Here is a 13169-nt window from a genome sequence, read left to right as displayed (position 1 = left end):
CCTTAAGCAACCAGCTCAATACTGACGTGACAAACGGGGCTGAGCCGTTCAGAGTGTATTCGTTAGGCTGCTGTGGGAACGCCTCTCGGCAGACATTTACAAGGATGGAATTCATTCACCCGCCCACCCACCAAGAATCCGCTCTTGCAAACATTTAGGCATGTGAGAAGTCCCACTGAAATCAACAGGCCTACTCAGATGGTCACGGGAAGCAAGTGGTTTGAGAAACAGAGTCAGAGAACTTACGCTTTTTGCTGGGAAATAATCAGGGTCCAGAGTTAATGGAGACCCCTTCCCCTTCGCAACCCCAAGCTCAAGGCAAGACATGGAGGAGTTCCGCAGCCGCATTTTAGATTGCAATAAGGACTGCAACCCTTGCGCGCACAGCTGTGTCCCCACAGGCGATTCTTTCCCAGCTCGGCTTGCAGATTATCGAGATACTAAACAGTCAAGTGTTGCATCGCACCTGTAACCCGGTCCTGGAATTGGTTCCACCCAGCCCAGTTCCAAACAGACCCTCTCGTCTGGCCTCGGATGCAGCGGGGTATAGGCTACACAACCACGTGGTAGCGAAAGGCTCTCACAAAAGGGAGTGTCCCGTTGCTGGAGCCTTTACCTGAAAAGAGCAGTGTAGGTGCAGGACACGCTGCATGGGCGTGTGGAGCGCCGTGGCAATTACGTACCCTCAGGCACTGGCGTGGCTGTACTCTACTCACCTAGAAGGGGCCTTGCCATCTGCATAGCTACGTATACCTGTACTAGCCGGATAGCAGCTAGACACATCACCATACAAGCAGGCACAGTGTGTAAGTAATTACTGAAGCAAAATGCAGGACAATGTAGCACTTTAAAGACTAACAAGATGGTTTATTAGATGATGAGCTTTCGTGGGCCAGACCCACTTCCTCTGAGGAAGTGGGTCTGGCCCACGAAAGCTCATCATCTAAAAAACCATCTTGTTAGTCTTTAAAGTGCTACATTGTCCTGCATTTTGCTTCAACTACCCCAGACTAACACGGCTACATTTCTATCACTAAGTAATTACTGGTATTGATACATATTCATCCCAGCTGATACACACCCAGTGGAGAGGCCTCTTCTTCGTTCCCTCTCCCGTGAAGCCAAACCATGGCAATTCTCCTGTATTAGAAGCCCATCAGCTCCTCTTGCTATAGGCCCAGACCCTGTGTCACAGATTTTAATGGGAGCATTGACACCTTGCTCACTAAAACCTCGGTCCCACCAGGGCCAATCAAAAAAGGGGAAGTGGAGGTAGCCAAGTAAGCCCAGGCCTGATTAGCAAATGGGGACCAGCTGTTGGCCTCGTTAGCCAAGGGTCACATAAAGGCTGTCAGGAAAGACGGCAGGGGAGAAGGAAAGTGAGAAGCCAGAGAATTAGAGGAAGTGGGAGCTCTTCTCTGAACGCTGCAGGAGCTAGCAAAGCCTGAGGCATTAGTACAGAAGCTGTTTGTAGGTAGAAGGCAGTGGGAAAGAATACTGTAAATAAAGAGCATGGGTGATTGCACCAACACCAACATCTCTGGCTGGTTTGTGGGCACAGCAGGGGCAGAACGGAGGGAGGCCCAGTGAAACCCTGCTATCAGGGAAGATCAAACTTGTAATGGATGGAGTTCATTCATTATTAATATCCTTCGCCAAACATGGGATTAAAGTTTGCTGGGAAATGTATTTTATTTTTCAGTAAAAATGTCAGAGACAATGAAAGTTTGTTTTCATCAAAAGCTTGTGAACTTTTGGGACTTGTCAAGCCATCCCTTCCCTCTGTCAAACTTAACCAATGTTTTCCCTGGAACTTTTTGGGGCTGTGACAACCAAAAAAGTGTTGCGGGTTTTCAATAGCCATCCATACTGAATTCCTGCACGCTTATTAGAACATGCAGGAAAAAACTATTAAAAAAGTTGAATGACAATTCTTCCCTGGAATTTCTAATATTTGAGAGGTAGCATGTACACAGGGAAGGGCAACAAAGATTTGTTTCAAGGGATACTATTCATTTGGAGCAGTGGCACTGTCAACAGTTGAATAGCACCCCGCTTGACATTAAAATTACCGTACCTACCACCGGGAACTGACTCAGAGCTGGCAGGAGCAATATGTCGCCCCTAAGGCTTTAACAAATGTGGCTCAGATAACTGCAGAAACTTACGCAGGTGTGAATTTTATAGTTTCCTGCTGTGAAATTGCCTTCTTCCTCCCACGAGCCACATTCTGATGCAAGGACAGAAATTAAAGGAGATAGTGGTTCAGAAAACTTCAAGGAGAAAGAGGATGCTCTATGGTGTTCTAAAAGTTACTCATCTTGGCAAGTTCAGCTAAGTTTTAAATGCCTTCACTGCAAAGCTGTCCTAGGCCCAGTTTTCTCAGTTACATGAGTATTAGATCCCAGAGGCGACATGGAAAGGGCGATTCTAACCCATCATGGTAGCCCACTGGTCACCTGTGCAGGTAGAGCAGTGTTTGGGTTTCTCTAATCTGGCACAGTGCTTGGAATAATACATGGGCTAGAGTTCTCCTTCAGTTCAGCTTGTGCAGGCCTGTGATTTTGGAGCTGAAGTAGCCTTGCCCAAGTAGAATGTTGTGGCGTGCAGCAGATTGTGTACCAGCCTGGCTTCCAAACAGTAATGCTCTAAACAACCAAGGGAGCTAAACTTCTTTGCTGACTGGTGTCCAGCTTCAGGGAGTTTAGATGCTCAGTGTGAACCCTGCTGAATGGAGAAGAAAGTACATAATACATTGGCTCAGAGTGCATGAATCAGGGCTGCTACCCTTTGGGGCCTAGCCTACAGGAAAGCTACCAGCTGCCAATATAAGATAAAGAAGTTCTCCCATAGCTCAAATTGCAGATGGCTTATCCTTTAGCCCAGAAGTGTAAAGCTTCAGGTTCCAACTCTGTGTGCATGTGATGTGATGTGGGGGGTCACATGCCCCCCTAGATTTTACGTGCTGAAGTCGGGGACCATCACACTGCACCCCCTCCCTCCCGAGGCAAGGGTCGCCTGTCTGTGTTTGTCTGTGTAACATATCAACTCATTTGCTCCTAGTCTCGCAAACTCCATGCATAAATAAGTATTGTTTTTGTAAACATGCTTATTTTGGGTATGCAATAACTGTCGGCATGAGCATATTTTGCAGACATAAGCTAGGCTCCCTATGTTGTTTGACAATGTCTGGGTTCATTTATGCATAGCTGCTTTGGTTGAAGGTACATATCCATAACCGGTCAGTTCAGTCCATAGTTAAGTAGTATCTTGGATTATTAGGTGATGCTTATCTCTCAGAAAATGTAACATGCACATGTTGCTTTCATCTCCAATGGCTAGAAGATGCTGTCACATCCTGTAAATGTAAGAGCAAAAGTTGTTACCTGTCAATTGCAGGACTGCTGTTAATGAAGCTAATTGAGTCAGACTGGAAGTGTCCCATTTCTAGCTTCTGCATACGTGCCTGGCTCTGTCAATCTGGGGAAGTGAAGAAACAGATTGATGGAGCCAGACAAGTACCTAGAAGTCATCTACTGTAATTTCCACGCCAATTCATCTGATGAAGGCTGTTCACAGCAGTGACGGATGGCAGAACAAGGAGCAATGGTCTCAAGTTACAGTGGGGGAGGGCTAGGTTGGATATTAGGAAAAACTATTTCACTAGGAGGGTGGTGAAGCACTGGAATGGGTTACCTAGGTAGGTGGTGGAATCTCCGTCCCTAGAGTTTTTAAGTCTCGGCTTGACAAAACCCTGGCTAGGTTGATTTGGTTGGGATTGGTCCTGCCTTGGGCTCAGGGCTGAATTTGACCTCTTCCAGCCGTAGGATTCTATGAAGTGTATTTTACCTACGAAAGCTCATGCTATATGATGAAGGCCTAAAACATAAGCCCATGCAGCACAAGCCTGGTTAGAGGCCTGAGGCCTAGCTAACAACAGACAAAACATGGCTAACATAAACCAAAACTAAGCAGTGAGGAAGAGGCAGGCCCCTGCTCACAGAACTTAGCTGGAACAGGGCGGAGAGTGCAAAACACTAATTGGTAATATGTCCAGGTGTAGAATAGTAATTGGTATTGGTCATAAGTTGAAAGCACATGATATAAGCAGCTCATTAAAAAAGACCTTGGTGTCCACACTCCTCACAAATACCGACCCAGCTTCAGGAAAGGGATGAGACACCACCTGAAAGGGATGCCCAACTGAGTAAGGACAAATTCCCTGGAGCAACCCACAGGAGGCGCTGTGACAGTGAGTTGTGCCCTGTGACACAACCCCTAAATGTTCGGCATACACTGCAAAACAGGTGTGTTGGAGAAATACTATTTGTTTTGCCCACATTTTGTCTGATTTTTTTTTATTAGCAAACCAAAATATGTGATAAAACGATGAAAGTCTGGTATGTGATGAAATCGTATAAATATACTTGTGTCCAATCAGAGCAAAAGTCCACCAAAAAGTATTATATTCATCAAAAGTTCCCTGCCTGCATTATCTCTGATAGCACTGCCTTGCCTGCCCTCCGCTTACAACAGGAAATTGCTGTTGTCATTAGATGTGCTCATAGCAATTGTTGGCAATTATTGCTTTTTTTCCCCCTCCATGATTATCATTGAAGTTAACATTTCTACTTTGACTCCTCAATTTTTATAATACAAAATAAACAGGCAATTTTCCAAAGACGACCTGGAGGAAAAAAAACCCTTCACCTGTAGGAAGTGATGAATAGCCTATGAAAAGAAAGCATTGACAGCTTGATTCTCTATAACACCAAGTTGTGGAGTGCAGAGACCTTCCCCTTTCAGAGCAGGAGGCAACGAATGCCAGATGGAAGCTAAATAATTGGCATCAACATCAATAGCAGCTCTGTGGGCTTCCGAATGCCTTTTTCTGAATCTAGTGACAATGGTTCTCGCCTCGAGCAAGCAAACTGCCACACCTCTAACTCTGCTACAAATGGTTGATAACAACAGCAGGTCTGCCACTGTCATTTTCAATGGAAATATTGCAATTATTACAGATAGTCATAATGCTAGACCTTTGAAATAACTGATGCTTAAGTACAGTTCAGAGCACTCCAAGCAAAAATAAAGGGCTGTCCAACATCTTCAGCCATCAACATCTTTATCCCCAGTGCTGGAAGTCCTTTGGGGCCAATGCTGAGATGGGGGAGAGGAAAGGTATAAATACAGCATGATTTCAGGATCAAACATGGCAATAAACCTACCAAGCCATCCCATGTTCCCAAACTCATGAGCGCTCTTTTGCTGAGCAGATTTAAAAGGAGCCTGTGTCTTATGAAACAATAAATGCTGACTTGCATCTTAGATAGCCCCCAGACTGCATTTACTTACAGTTAGAGCAGTTTGACTTGACTTGAAGTTGGCAGTTCTGATTAAATTTGGTCAACGTTTTGAACGGCAAGTTTCAATGGCCATAATCACAAGTCACAGAACCATGGCAGGACTACGTAATAACCAGACCACTTTAACCTGTTCTTAACGCCTCCAGTGATGGAGATTCCACAACTTCCAGAAACAATTTATTCCAGTGTTTGACAATTAGGAAGTTTTTCCTAATGTCCGAAGTAAACTGCCATACTGCAATTTAAGCCCATCGCTTCGTATCGTATATTCATAGAAGAGCAATTTTCACCCTCTGCTTTGTAATAAGCATTTAGTTACTTGAAAGCTGTTCCATGCCCACCCTCAGTCTTCTCTTCTCCATTTCTGTTGCTCTTATAGAATCCCAGGGCTGGAAGAGACCTCAGGAGGTCATCGAGTCCAGCCCCCTGCCCAAAGCAGGATCAAACCCAACTAAATCATCCCAGCCAAGGCTTTGTCAAGTCGAGACCTAAAAACCTCTAGGGATGGAGATTCCACCACCTCCCTAGGTAACCCATTCCGGTATTTCACCACCCTCCTAGTGAAATAATTTTTCCTAATATCCAACCTAGACCTCTTTTCTGGACTTTCTTCTTTTTGTCCACATCTTTTCTGAAATGTGGCACCCAGACAAGGACTCGGCGGTTCAGCCATGTGTTGCTTACAACACTCCATCATTCTAGTTCAATAGTTCTCAAAACAGTCACATTGTTGACTCATGTTTAACTTGCGATCCACTATAACCCCCAGATCCTTTTCTACAATACTCCTTCCTAGGCAGTCATTTCTAGTTTTTCATTTCATTCCATTTTTGACCTTCCACAGTGGTGGCCAAAGAATAATTTGAAACACCAACAACAAATAATCAGAAGCAAATGTTCATGGAAATTTTTGAGAAAACTATGCACTATAGCGGTTCTATTTGCTATTGAAGAGATAGACCTGGATAGGGGAGGGGAGAACTGAATACTATCCAATATTTACAGCTGCTTAAAGAATGGCATTGACAGCCACACATGGTTTGTTTTCCAGCCCATAACCACAGTCAGACACACTGGGCAAAGATACGTAGGCATAAATAATGATGATGGAAGCATTTGATTGGGAAAATGTAAGGTTGCTTGGCAGTGGGAATACTGATGAAGAGGCTGGTGGGTCAGGTATTTCAGATGACCTTCAACTTAATAATATAGTGAACCCGATGCTTCACTCAGTGAAGTCAATTCAAGGACTGCAGTGAGCTCTGACCTGTACCTAGCACTACCACGGTTTCTCTGAGCTGTTCGTATGCTACTGTGACAGGGCGCCTGCCCTGCACTGGCCCTTTAAGACCAGGACTCAGGCCCTGAGCCAGGGCTGGGAAGAGAGAGGCCAGCTGAAGCCGTTAGGGCGAGTGAGGGCCCAGCCAGCAGCTATATAGAGACGCACAGTCCCCTTAGAAAGGGCCCAGTGAAGGGCTGACTGCAGAGGAAGCAGGAACTCCCAGGAGGAAGACCAGCTGGGGATAACCAGTTAGGGCTGGGAGAGGGCCAGCCAAGACTCCCCCTGGCTAGGGGCTGGAGGCAAGGCCCAGGGTTCGGAGGCGGATCACAATGCAGCCTAGGTAAGCAGGGCAATAGAGATAACCCCGATGCCAATGATGAGCAACCTGTACAGACTGTAACTTGCCCTGAGAGGGGCTAGATGAGGATAGTCAGGGGGCACTGAGGCACGGTGGGGGCATGCACCCTGACAGCTACTCTCACATGAGAGAGACGTTACCAGCTTCACTCTCCCCCTCAGGCTCCTGTGTGTGACCTGGCTTCTTATATCAGCCATTTGCGGCTGCCACATGACACAAACAATTCCTATTAAATTCAAGAGAGACGTGAACAGAGAGGTTTTGGTTCACTGCCTAAGTTGGATCCTCCTCACCAGTCTGGCCCCTTTGTCCAAGTCAGAGTTTCACTGGCCCAGTAGCTGAAGAAGGCAGCTGCAAGTCGGTCTTCTGAGGACCGCCTCCAAAGTCCCAGTGTTGGGGGAATTTGCCAAGCAGGGCACCAGCATAAAATGCTCTCAAGATACTGGGCCGCACGGTAGCCCACAAACTGCTATGGATTGGCTGTAGACATAGGGAGTATGTTGTACTGTAATCATGGGATGTGAATGCAGTTTGAGTAGCCATTCCCAAAGTATAGTGTAACTCACTCCAGTACCAGAACAGTGAAGCTGTGAGTGCACATGGCTTCAGCGTGGGCTGTATGAGCTATCCAGAATGTGGGGTAGTTACGCATGGGGCTAACCTATAATGCAGCATTCACTGCGACTGCTTGACTCAGAGGGCACCCACACTTCTTAGATGAAAGCTGACTCAGACTCCAGGGTTGTCAATCCTCCAGGACTGTCCTGGAGCCTCCAGGAAATAAAGATGAACCTTTGCGTCATGTGATAAAACCTCCAGGAACATGCCCAACCAAAATGGGCAATTGTGTCAGATACATCAGCCTGAGCTCCAGCCACACCCTGGGACAGCAGTAGAGATGCACTCTTAGACAGGACCTCAATCTACATTATACTGGAAACAGGAGCGAGCAAAAGCAGTTTGAAGTCAATTTACCCACCACTCCCTCCCCGCCTGACAATTCTGTGCTATGGCTTCTTAGCAGCACAGCACTAAATCTCATCCTTAATTCTCTGGGACATTCATTACCAAAAGCCTGGGAATAGACAGTGTTGTAAAAGAGCAATTGTATTAAACTGTCCCCTGTTTGTTACTCCATAATTTAAGCTGAATGAATTTTACTATCATGTTTTTCTTGATGACAAAGCACAGGGCTTTTTATCCCTGTGGTACTGTCAGCACTGAAAGCAGGCATCTGTTTGACTACGTCTACACAGCAGGGCTAATGTCAGAATAAGCTACGCAACTTGAGCTACATCGATTGCATACCTTAAGTTGAAATTGCTTATTTCGACTTTTGGCACTGTCTACATAGTTTCTTTGACTTCCCTTACTCCTCGTAAAATTAGGGTTACAGGAGTTGGAATAAGAAGTCCTCCAGCTCGACATTATTTCAAAATAAATAATGGAGTAACTGACGGTATTCTGAAATAACGCTTCTGTGTAGACATAGCTTTTCGGAGCAGAGAAAATGGTCTTTCAGTATACCAGGAGAAATGTTTTGTCATAGATTGAAGTTACTTGGTTTTATCATATTGCTCTTGCAGTACGGCCTTTGTAGGGAAGATTAAATGGTTTATTACACTTTCAAGAGTGGTCCAGAACAAAGTTTATTCTCAGGCCAGGTCTACACTAGACCTGGAAGGTCGTCTTAAGGTACAAACTCCAGCTGTGTTGAATACGTACCTGGAGTACGTTTACCTTAAGCTGAGCTTGGCGTCGTTCCCACTGCAGAAGGCCGACAGGAGTAAACACTTCGGTCAGCGTCCCTTACTCCTCTCAACTGCCAAGGAGTATAGGCGCTGGCCAGAGCTGCCCTCTGCATTCATTTACAAGTCCATACTAGACCTGCTAAATCAAACGCCAGAGCGTCGATCACTGACATGGCGAGTGAAGACATTCCCTACTGAATTAAAACAAAGGTGGTTAACAACCACTAATTCCAATGCAGCTAGCAAAAGTCTGGGCCTGGATTCACCACTTGTATATTAGTTCCATCCGGACCTTGCTTTGAGTTAGCATATAAAAGGCTTAAACAAAATACTTTTTTTGAGGTTGTATCAAAAGTTTTGATAATCTTTCTGAAGCTCTTTGCCTGGCAGCACATTGCCCCTGACTATTTGTGAGAAACCCTCACTGAACCATCTTTGGTCACCCTCTTTAGGATGGTGGTAGGCATGCGCCTCTCTCCTTCCAGTGCTTACAGCTCCTGGGGGAGCCATCAGTTGGTCCTCTCCTGCTATGGAAGAAGGTTTTAGAGGTGCCCTGGGTCACTTTATCCCACTCAGTGACAACAGCTGACCAGAATGCCTAATATAGCATCACTCCCATTAGTCATATCCTCATCTGGAGCCCTACCCCACCTATTCCACTGGTTTCAATAGACATGGCCAGGAGGATGAAGCTCCTGGCAGAATTATACCCACTGGTTATGGTTTGCATAGCCCGGCCATTACAATGAAAAACAAAGATCTACTGATTAGTTCAGGGCTCTAGGCTAGAGTCCAGTGGCGAGGGGTGGCCTATTGCCCTACCAGAGGAAGCAATTCCCTTCCTAAGCAACGAGACGCACTGCCCTGAGAACTGGGGCAAGCTTACTGACTCCAGCCAGTGGGCCACACTACCGCACCACGGAGGGCGGAGCTAGAGACATGGGTCAGGGAGAACAAAGCAGGACATTAGACACGCATTCCACATGGGAACATGAACGCGGAAGGGGAGAGGGAAGGGCGTGAGGTTCTCTTGCCTTTCTTTTTAAATCCCTTCTCCAGGACAGCAGCGATGGATGGTGATGGGTCTGCTGCTGTTACCTGCACAGCGTGTGCCATGTTTGTCTTCCTCCAAGAAGAAAGAACAGATTTCATCTGCAGGAAGTGCAAGCTGGTCGACATTTTGGAAGAAAAAATTAGAGGACTGGAGGCCCAAGTGTCGACCCTACGCTCGATCAGAGAGGATGAAGACTTCCTCGATAGAAGGCAGCGTTTAATCCTTCAAGGACAGCAGGCAGAGGAGCCAGTGAGGGCAGTACGTGACCAAGAAGAGAACTGGCAGCATGTAACTTCTAGAAGGGGAAAAAGGCCAACACGGGAATCCCCCAATGCTATAGAGGTAAGTAATCGCTTTCAAGCTCTCTCCACACGCTCTGCAGTGCTGAAAGCTTTGGAAGGGACCTCACAAAAAAGAAACCAGAAGGGAACACCATCTACCGGAAGGCATGAGATGCGTAGTCCTAGGGATGGGGGTTCCACAGCCACCACCCGCAAAAGAAAATGACGGGTGGTGGTGGTCGGGGACTCCCTCCTAAGAGGGACTGAGCCATCCCTCTGCCGTCCGGACCTGGAACCTTGAGAGGTGTGCTGCTTACCGGGAGCTCGCATTCAGGATGTCACTGAGAGGCTTACCAAGCTGATCAAACCTTCAGATCACTACTCCTTCCTGCTTCTCCACGTGGGAACTAATGATATGGCCAAGAATGACCTTGAGCAGGTTACTGCGGATTATGTAGCGCTAGGAAGAAGGATCCAAGAATTCGGAGCGCAAGTGGTGTTCTCGTCCATCCTCTCTGTTGAAGGGAAAGGATTGGGCAGGGATCATCGAATTGAGGACGTAAATGCATGGTTGCGCAGGTGGTGTCGCAGAGAGGGCTTTGGTTTCTTCGACCATGGGACTCTGTTCCGGGCACAAGGATTGTTAGGAAGAGATGGGATCCACCTAATGAAGAGAGGAAGGAGCATCTTCGCGGGCAGGCTTGCAAACCTAGTGAGGAGGGCTTTAAATTAGGTTTGTCAGGGGATGGTGACCAAAACCCTGAGGGGAGTGGGAAAGTCGGATACCGGGAAGAAATGCAGAGAGGAGGAGCAAGAAAGGAGGACCCCTGTTTCGAATGGAGAAGATAGGACAATCAACTGGTTACCTGAAGTGATTGTACACTAATGCGAGAAGCCTGGGCAACAAACAGGAAGAACTGGAGGCCCTGGCCCAGACCAAGAAATATGATTTAATTGGGATAACAGAGACTTGGTGGGATGACTCGCAGGAATGGAGCGCTGTCATGGAAGGGTATAGACTGTTCAGGAAGAACAGGAAAGGGGGAAAAGGAGGAGGAGTTGCACTATATGTAAGAGAGCACTACGATTGCTCTGAAATACAGTATAAAGAGGGAGAAAAACCTGTTGAGAGTCTATGGGTTAGGTTTAAAGGAGCAAACAACAGCAGTGATGTTGTGGTTGGTATCTGCTACAGGCCACCGAATCAGGTGGATGAGGTAGATGAGGCTTTCTTCAGACAACTGAGCGAAGCTTCCAGATCACAGGCCCTGGTTCTCGTGGGGGACTTTAATCACCCTGACATCTGTTGGGGAACCAATACGGCAGTACACAGGCAATCCAGGAAGTTTTTGGAGAATGTTGGGGATAACTTCTTGACACAAGTGTTGAAGGATCCGACCAGGGGCCGTGCGCAGCTTGACCTTCTGCTCACAAACAGGGAGAAACTAATAGGGGAAGTGAAGGTGGGTGACAACCTGGGAAGCAGTGATCATGAGATGGTAGATTTCGGGATCCTGACCAAAGGAAGAAAAGAGAGTAGTAAAATACACACCTTGGACTTCAAAAAAGCAGATTTTGACTCCCTCAGAGATCTGATGGGCAGAATCCCCTGGGATGCTAACATGAAGGGGAAAGGAGTCCAGGACAGCTGGCAGTATTTTAAAGAAGCCTTATTGAAGGCACAGAAAGAAACCATGCCAAAGTGTAGCAAGAGAGGCAAACATGGTAGGAGACCGGATTGGCTTACAGGGAAATCCTTGGTGAACTTAAGCACAAAAAGGAAGCTTACAAAAAGTGGAAACTTGGACAAATGACCAGGGAGGAGTTTAAAGGTATAGCTCGAGAGTGCCAGGGGTTTATCAGGAAGGCGAAAGCACAAATGGAATTGCGACTGGCTAAGGATATGAAGGATAACAAGAAAGGTTTCTAAAGGCATGTTAACAAGAAGAAGGTGATCAGACAGGGTGTGCGGCCCCTAATGGATGAAGGAGGTAACCTAGTGACAGATGATGTGGGGAAAGCTGAAGTACTCAATGCTTTCTTTGCCTCTGTATTCACGGACAAGGTCGGCTCCTGGACTTCTGCGCTAAGTGACGCAAGATGGGATGAAGATGGACAGCCTGTGGTGGGTAAAGAACAGGTTAAGAACTATTTAGAAAATCTAAACGTACACAAATCCATGGGTCCGGACTTAATGCATCCGAGGGTACTGAGGGAGTTGGCAAATGTCATTGAGGAGCCTTTGGCTATTATCTTTGAAAAGTCGTGGAGATCGGGAGATATCCCGGATGATTGGAAAAAGGCAAATGTAGTGCCCATCTTCAAAAAAGGGAAGAAGGACGACCCAGGGAACTATAGGCTGGTCAGTCTTACCTCGGTTCCTGGAAAAATCATGGAAGGGATCCTTAAGGAATCCATTTTGAGGCACTTGGATGAGAGGAAAGTGATTAGGAATAGTCAGTATGGTTTCCAAAGGGCAAGTCGTGCCTGACCAATCTGATTAGCTTCTATGATGAGGTAACTGGCTCGGTGGACATGGGGAAGTCAGTGGATGTTATATACCTTGACTTTAGCAAGGCTTTTGATACGGTCTCCCATAATATTCTTGCCTGCAAGTTAAGGGAATGTGAATTGGATAAATGGACGGTAAGATGGATAGAAAGATGGCTAGAAGGCCGGGCCCAGTGGGTAGTGATCGACGGCTCGATGTCAGGATGGCGGTCGGTTTCTAGTGGAGTGCCCCAAGGTTCGGTTCTGGGACTGGTTTTGTTCAATATCTTTATTAATGACCTGGATGAGGGGATGGATTGCACCCTCAGCAAGTTTGCAGATGACACTAAGCTGGGGGGAGAGGTAGATACGCTAAAGGGCAGAGATAGGGTCCAGAGTGACTTAGACAAATTGGAGGATTGGGCCACAAGAAATCTGATGAGGTTCAACAAGGACAAGTGCAGAGTCCTGCACTTGGAACGGAAGAATCCCAACCATGGTTACAAGCTGGAGACCAACCAGTTAAGTAGTAGTTCTGCAGAAAAGGACCTGGGGGTTACAGTGGATGAGAAGCTGGATATGAGTTA

General features: G+C 46.7%; 1 long non-coding RNA gene across 1 annotated transcript in view; it reads right to left on the bottom strand.

Annotated features, from left to right (window-relative positions):
* The window catches only part of LOC106731464 (uncharacterized), a 511452-nt gene that overhangs the window by 57131 nt on the left and 441152 nt on the right, over window positions 1–13169 (bottom strand). Inside the window, exon 5 of the long non-coding RNA XR_012906188.1 lies at window positions 3229–3358. This is a non-coding gene — a long non-coding RNA (uncharacterized LOC106731464). The remainder of the gene's footprint in view (window positions 1–3228; window positions 3359–13169) is intronic.

Source organism: Pelodiscus sinensis, chromosome 10 (assembly GCF_049634645.1).
Source record: "Pelodiscus sinensis isolate JC-2024 chromosome 10, ASM4963464v1, whole genome shotgun sequence".
Lineage (NCBI taxonomy): Eukaryota > Metazoa > Chordata > Testudines > Trionychidae > Pelodiscus > Pelodiscus sinensis.
This window is presented reverse-complemented; position numbering and strand designations above follow the sequence as displayed.